The sequence below is a fragment of the Triticum urartu genome, chromosome 7A (genome assembly GCF_056163025.1).
Source record: "Triticum urartu cultivar PI428250 chromosome 7A, HENAU_Tu73, whole genome shotgun sequence".
Lineage (NCBI taxonomy): Eukaryota > Viridiplantae > Streptophyta > Magnoliopsida > Poales > Poaceae > Triticum > Triticum urartu.
In genome coordinates, this window is record NC_141879.1 from 539,706,803 (window position 1) to 539,713,939 (window position 7,137).

The following is a 7,137-nucleotide window of genomic DNA, read 5'->3' on the forward strand; positions in this document are numbered from 1 at the left end:
TTGGTTACCGGCGGTATGGCCCTGGGCTTCTTGTTTCCGCCGGTGGAGCTCTCTGGCACGTCCTCGACGGGAGGGCTACACTCCGGAGAGGTGCGCTTGCCGGAGTGGGTGTCCAGGTCTCACCGGTCTTCTTCTTCTTCCCTCCCGGGGTCCCAGCGGCAGGAGCAAGTGCCCTAGTGGCGGCAGCTACTGCAACTGCTTGCTGGTATAGTTGGTCAGCGCAAATCAGTGCATCTTTCTTATCGGAGGGGATGGTGATGATCGTCACAGGTCCTGGCATCTTCAGGGTGTTGTAGGCGTAGTGTGACGCCGCCATGAACTTGGCCAGCGCTGGGCGGCCAAGGATCCCGTTATAGGGTAAGGGGATCTTGGCAACATCAAACACGATCCTCTCCGTCCTGTAGTTCAGATCGCTTCCAAAAGTCACGGGCAGCGTGACCTTTCCCTTAGGTTGGCTTCTTCCCGGGTTGACCCCCTGAAACGCGCCCGTCTCTTCGAGGTCTCCATCAGGAATCTGCAGTTTTTCGATCACGGCAGGCGAGATCAAGTTCAGACCGGCCCCGCCATCGACTAGCATCTTTGTCACCTTGAGGTTGCGTATTGTGAAACCAACAATGGCAAGAACCCGACCGCAGTAGTGCGATCAGGGTGATCCTCAGTGTCAAAAATGATAGGTGTGCTGGACCACTTCAGCGGCCTTTGGGCATCAAATGACGGCTCTGCCGCTGTAATCTCTCGCGCCCACTGTTTAAGCTGGCGGTGAGAAGTATGCAGCGAGGCGCCGCCGTAGATGCACATGGCCTCTGTAGCTTTCTGAAACTCTTGGTCACCGGATTCGTCGTCCTCTTCGTGATCGTCGTCTTCTGGCTTTTTGTCACGGCCCTGGGCGGGCCTCTCTTGTTGTTTATCCTTGTCGCGACGGCCCGCCTGGCCGTCACGCTTCTTGCCGGACCCCTTAGCACCGTCTTGGCCCTTCTCCTTGTCCCGCCTCTCATATTCAGCCCTCTGCTTCTCAGCGAGGAGCTCAACCTGTCGGCAGTCTTGGAGAGCATGGCCTTTGGTGCGATGGATCTTGCAATATCGCTTGTCGGAGTTTCCTGGCTTCTCGACAACCGCCAAGGACCGGCAGGCGACACATCCGGCAATTTCCTTGCCGGGGTCATCTGCCTTGGTTTTCTTGGTGGAGCCGGTGTCATCAGATCCCTCGACGGCAAGCACGGCTTTACCTTTGCGCTTCCTGTTGTGGCGCCGGCCCTTCTTCGCAAGGGCGGCAGTATCTTCATCTGAGGAGTCGGTTTCCACGCCAGCGTCTTCGCCGGGGTACTTCCTTCCCTCTTCAGTCCGGGCACATCTGTCAGCAAGAACATAGAGTTCTGCTACATCTTTCACCTTGTTCATTGCCAGCTCTTCATGCATCTTGTGGTTACGCACGTTCTGATGGAACGCGCTGATGATGGCGGCAGGGTGAACATCAGGGATATTGTACTGTATCCGGCTGAACCTCTGTATATACTTGCGGAGACTCTCGCCTCCCTTCTGGGGAATGACGTGCAGGTCGCTCGCTTGGTCATGGGCTTGGTGGCCTCCAGTAAAGGCGCCCACAAACTCATGGCACAAATCCGACCAGGAGGAAATAGAGTCTACCGGCAAGTGCATCAACCATGACATGGCGTTGGGTTTAAGAGCCAACGGAAAGTAATTCGCAAGCACCTTATCGTCGCGGGCTCCGGCAGCTTGCATCGCAATGGTGTAGATGCTGAGGAACTCAGACGGGTGGGTCTTACCACTGTACTTTTCGCCCACGTCAGGTTTGAAGGTGCGGTGAGTGGGCCACTGGAACTGCCGCAGCTCACGGGTAAAAACCGGACAGCCTACCTCGTAAGGTAGGCCTCCAGGGCTCTCCAGTGCCGGGTGGTTCACAGCAGGCCCTGCTCGCCTGTCTGACTGGTGGCGCGCTCCGCGCCGGCGCTCGATAGTGGTTCGAGCGTCTTCATGTTCTCGTTCCCGAAGGACTTGGCGCTGGTCACAGTGGGTCCGCGGGTCGGACGACGCTATGGAGATTTCGTCGCCCGTAACGTCGCGATGGGCTGGCGTCCGCGGTACCGAGCGAGGAGGAGGCGAGTGCACCGTGGTCGCGGCGCCACCGGCTTTCCTGCCACTAGTGCGTGGGACTCCGTCGGAGCATCGAGCCGGGGGCTCCACCGGACTCAGTTCGTCTTTGTTGGCCACCGCAACAAGGCTTCGGATAGTGGCTCTCCATTCGTCGAGTGTCCCCGTAGTGGGAGGAAAATCGAGGAGCAACTGCGCGCGCTAGGGCTTCTGCTGGCGTTGGTGGCAGTGAAACCTGCACGGATCGCGACGCGCTTCAACTTATGACCATGTCAGAAGGAGCTCTATCACGACCCCGCGGTCACATGCCATCTTCACTAGCGCCTCGGCGAGCGGGCAGGTCTTCTACCTCCCGGGAGTGGCGCTCGGGGCTCTTCCCGCGGCGACGCCCGGGGTCTTCGGCGTGATTGCGCCGTTCGTCGCGCGCCGCTTGAGAGGAGCGCGCCGTCGGTGCCGGCATGGGAGTCTTGGAGGCCCTCGCATCGCCTTCGGGCGGGGTGGTAGCGATCTTTGAAGGCCCCGCGCCACCCGCGGAGGGCCTGGCTCCGTCTTTGGATTTGGCGGCGTGCGGCCCGTTACCAGGCGCACGAACATCGCCGCCTCCCAAACTCCGGCTGCTGGGACGGTGTTGGTGTTCGCGAACGGCGCCCCGGGTCCTTTCTGCGACCGGTCCGCTGCTCGCCCGCGTCGGGACGGGATGTCCGGCTTCCGACGGGCCAACCACCACCGTCGTCTTCTTCTTGGGCGCCATGACGATGAAGAAGCGTCGAACTAACTGCTAAAGCCAATTCTCACAACTGTGCCTCCTACCTGGCGCGCCAAAGATGTCGGTGGGAACGACACCTATGGGATCACAAGAATCCCTACTACGGCTGCGGGGCGCGGGGTCGTGAGAAGAGCGGATCAAACAGATAGCACACGGTTCGTTTATCCAGGTTCAGGGCGCGAGGATGCGTAAAACCCTACTCCTGCTTTGGTGGATTGTATATCTGTGTTCTTGAGCTAGCTATGGGGCGTGAGGAGCTCCAAAAAGCCGAATCCTCCTCCTGGTCGCCTTGGGCCTCCTTTTATAGGAAAGGGGTCGCCACAGTGGCACACAGGAGGTGGAAAGGGTACAGTGATGTGAGGTTATCCCTCGCATTACATGACAAGGCGCATTTAATGCGTCTTGCCCAGGTGTCCTTGCTTTATCGGGGACGGGGGAGAGCCCTGTCTCGTCCGTCGCCGCTCCCTCTCGTGTCGACACGCGCCCTGGCCAGCGGTGCCCGCGGTGCCATGTAGGCAGGCAGGCAGCTGAGGTGGCGCAGTGGTGGGTCTTCACGAAGATCCGCATGCCGCCACGCAGGTGCCTGCCCAGCTGATTGGGTCGGCAGCTGCATGCGAACGGCGGTGGAGGTTTGACTGGCGTGGGCCTGATGGTGACCCTACGGGTGTTCTTGGCAAGGGCCTTGCCGGGGCCCCGGCAAGGGTCTTGCTATGGCGCCTGCTGTCATCCCCGACAAGGCTCTTGCCGGGGGCCTTGTGGTCCTCCTTGGCTGGGATCTCGCCAAGGATCATCATCTTCTAAAGGGTGTATCTGATCTTGAATGACTTCACAAAAATCTGCATGCCACCACGGGGATGTCTCCCGAATCCTTGCCCCATGAGGGCAGTGGACTCAAAGGTGACTCACTCCGTAGGTGTGGGGCGAGCTGTCACGGCAAGGGTCTTGCCGGGTTTGCTAAAACCACCTCCCGACAAGGATCTTGCCGGGGGGAGTTCGCTTCGTCTCCTTTGCTCTTTGTGGTCTTGGTCTTGGCGTCGTTCTGCTTCTCCTGAGCTTCGGCCTTACCTTGGCTCACCTCCCTTGCCTTGCTCAGTGTGGTGGTGCCCGTGGCTCAGACTGCCCGTGCATAATTATAGGGGTACAAAAAGCGTACCCCTTTTTTTGTACACCGACACCTTATATACTATGTTGCATAAGCTAATCGACCTGAATTGAGTAACTTATTTACCTTTGGGTTCATAACAATGCAATGTTATTTCAACCAAACGGAATCTTGCGTGTATTTACCGCCTACAAGACTTCCTCAATCAGATCATCCTCTAGCAATGGTCAAAACCTTTTATAAAAAGATGCGTGTAGCCCATCTAGGTCAGGAGCTTTGAGATCTCCAATGTTAAACAACACATTTTTAACATCTTCTGCGGTGCAAGAAGCCAAGAAAGCATCGTTCATGTTCTGTGTCACAGACCGCTTCGCCCGTCATAGCACGACAGGATCTAGGTGTGAAACTTCCGAACAAAATAGCTTAGAAAAATAAACAGCAATATGGCCTTTTAGTTCATGTGTACCTTCAAGCATGACCCAACAGAATTGAGAAGTTTTTTGATGTAATTCCGTTTCTTCCTAGCTGTATTATGAAAATATGATGTGTTGCGATCATCGCGTAAAAGCCAGTTTACTCGACCCCTTGCATTATCCTAGTAAAGGATGCCGACATACCGTTTTGCAGTAAAACACTACTCAGTTGGAAGGAACAATGCCACTTGGACAACGTCTCATAAGGTGGCCGACGTCGCGGCGGCTGGTCGTCTCGCCGGACATCCAAGAAAATCGCAGACATAAGTGGGCCAAATTCTGATTGACACGGAGATGGCTAAGCCATTTATTTTCTTGATGCGGCCCTACGCACCAATGGCTGTCGTCTGTGACAAATAAAATTCACCACGAAGGGATCGACGTAGAGACAAAATGTAGCGTCATGATAGAGATTTTGATGGAAATTACTCACAGTGTCAAGTGCCAGTGACAAATATCCCTTGTTTGGCCCGCTTCTGGTCGTGCCAAGACCACATTTATGGTCATGGCCTCTGTTCCCGGGTCAAGCTCAACAATGCGTTTCAGTGGCCTCTTCCTCACTCCGACCATATTGACAGCGGTCAGTGCACCCGTGTGGGTCAGTAAGATGGTAAATGTAAATCTTCACTCACGGCATTTTGTCACAGCCATATGGATTATGGCACAGTTGAGAGCATCTACAACCCGGACTGTGCAAATCCGGCCTCTCAAACACACGGATGCGCCGGGCGCGTCCGCGAGCACTCATTAGATACCCCTCAAATAATGTAATTCACATTCGGATATCTCAATTATTATATCTCAAGTTCATACAAACTCATGCAACTATGTTGATGCATATACATCGTTCGGCTACTCCATCACTACTAACTAAAAATGCCATCAGACTATCAAATTTAGAATGTTTGGCTATGGTGGAGTTCATCCACGGCTGCCCTTGCCCTTCCCGGCGCCCTTGCCGTTTTTCTCGCGGAAGTATCGGTCGAAGACGCAATAGGATTAAGTCGGATCTGCGTCGTCGGAGCTGTCCTCACCGTTGCTATTCTCCTTCTCCTTCGGTGGCAGTCCGACCATGACAGGGACCGTCCGATTCTGCTCTTGGGCGAGGGTGCGCGTTTTCCTCCGCTGTTGTTTCTTCATAATACGCGCGCAGATGGCTTCCTCCTCTGTGGCCGCCCGCGCCACCGCATCAGTCGCATCTGCCGCCGCCATTTCCGCCTCGATACGGGCCTCGTCGACCCTTATCCTCTTCTTCCCACGGCGGGTCGTCCGTTCCCGATGAGACTCATACTCTGCCCGACCAGTGATGGGAAAGAAGATGTGTTCCGAATGCCGGGACCGCGAGGATCCAGCACCAGAGGACCCGAGCGCCCCGTGAGCCGACAATGCGGCATTGCGGCGGACGGATCCGTCCGTCGGCCGGGCATTGTCCTCCCGAGAGCGGCGGAGTGCACTGCGGACTGCCATTGCCTCCTCAAACCCATATGGAATGACACCCCAGTCGATGGATCCGGACTGGTCGAAGTCCGATCCGCTGCCTGCCATGGCGGAGAAGGCTGGAAAACCACCGAAGGTGAGCTCGGGTGGCGGAGGGGAGTGAAAGGGAGTGGAGTGAAGTGGTTAGGGTTTGCTCCGACGAGCGGATTGGGATGGATATATATGGGGTCGGGTGGGCCGGCATAGGCCGGGTCTGACATGGCGGTTGTGACCGGGCACCCCAATATCCGCTCTATATTTGGGGTGGATATGTGGAGTGCGAGTCAGCTCGGACGTTTGAGACGTCCGTCTGAGTCAAAAAAACGTGACCAATGATCGGGCAACCCGCCCGGACGTATGAGGTGGGTTTGAGCTGACCGGTGGTAGATGCTCTGAAAGCCTACTGGAAGTTAATTATGTTCTTGAAAGGGATTTTAGTTTTTTTTTTCTCCTCAAAAATCTTGACCTTTTAACTAGCTCACTTAATTCATTGTTTTTTTAAAGAAAAATCTTAGGCCTTACCTCATTGGGACGGCCAGTCGAGAGAGGTTGATTAGTCTAGTGTGTTAAACTGTGATTTATTTAGGACTTTTGACCAGCATGTAGTGAAGTGATGATTGCATATAACTGTGCCACCAAATTACTGATGTTGCAGCATGACACAAAGTTATACGAAACGCTAAGTACTTTTTCCGTTTCATAATATAAAAGTGTTTTTGATGCTCTTTTATATTATGAGACGGAGCGAGTGGTACCGAAAGAGACGAGAGTATCTGTCTGCTGTTATTTTATTTTTCTTTTGAGTAGGAGTAACTATCTGTTAAACACTCCGACAAGTGCTAACACAAACCGCATGGATTTGTTTATTTTCAGAAACACACACTGCATACAAAAGATGATGTTTTTGGATTTTTTTTTAGGATTGGATGTTTTTGGATGATCTGCAGAGGTTGGATGGATGCAACAGGCACCGCTGCGGCCTCCCACAGCCAGATTTTTGATATTTTTTTGTTGAAATTTTTGAATTGCTAATGACATGTGTCATGTGGTCTCACGACCCAGGTGCTCTCTAAAACGGATGCACCTAATTGGCGATGTTGGCGCCGGTTGTCAATCCTGGCGCTCCCGCGCGCACGATCTTGGGCAGGCCCAGATCACATCGATTTGGACTGGTCGCGATTGACCGGTCAATTGTTCACTTTGGAAAAAGA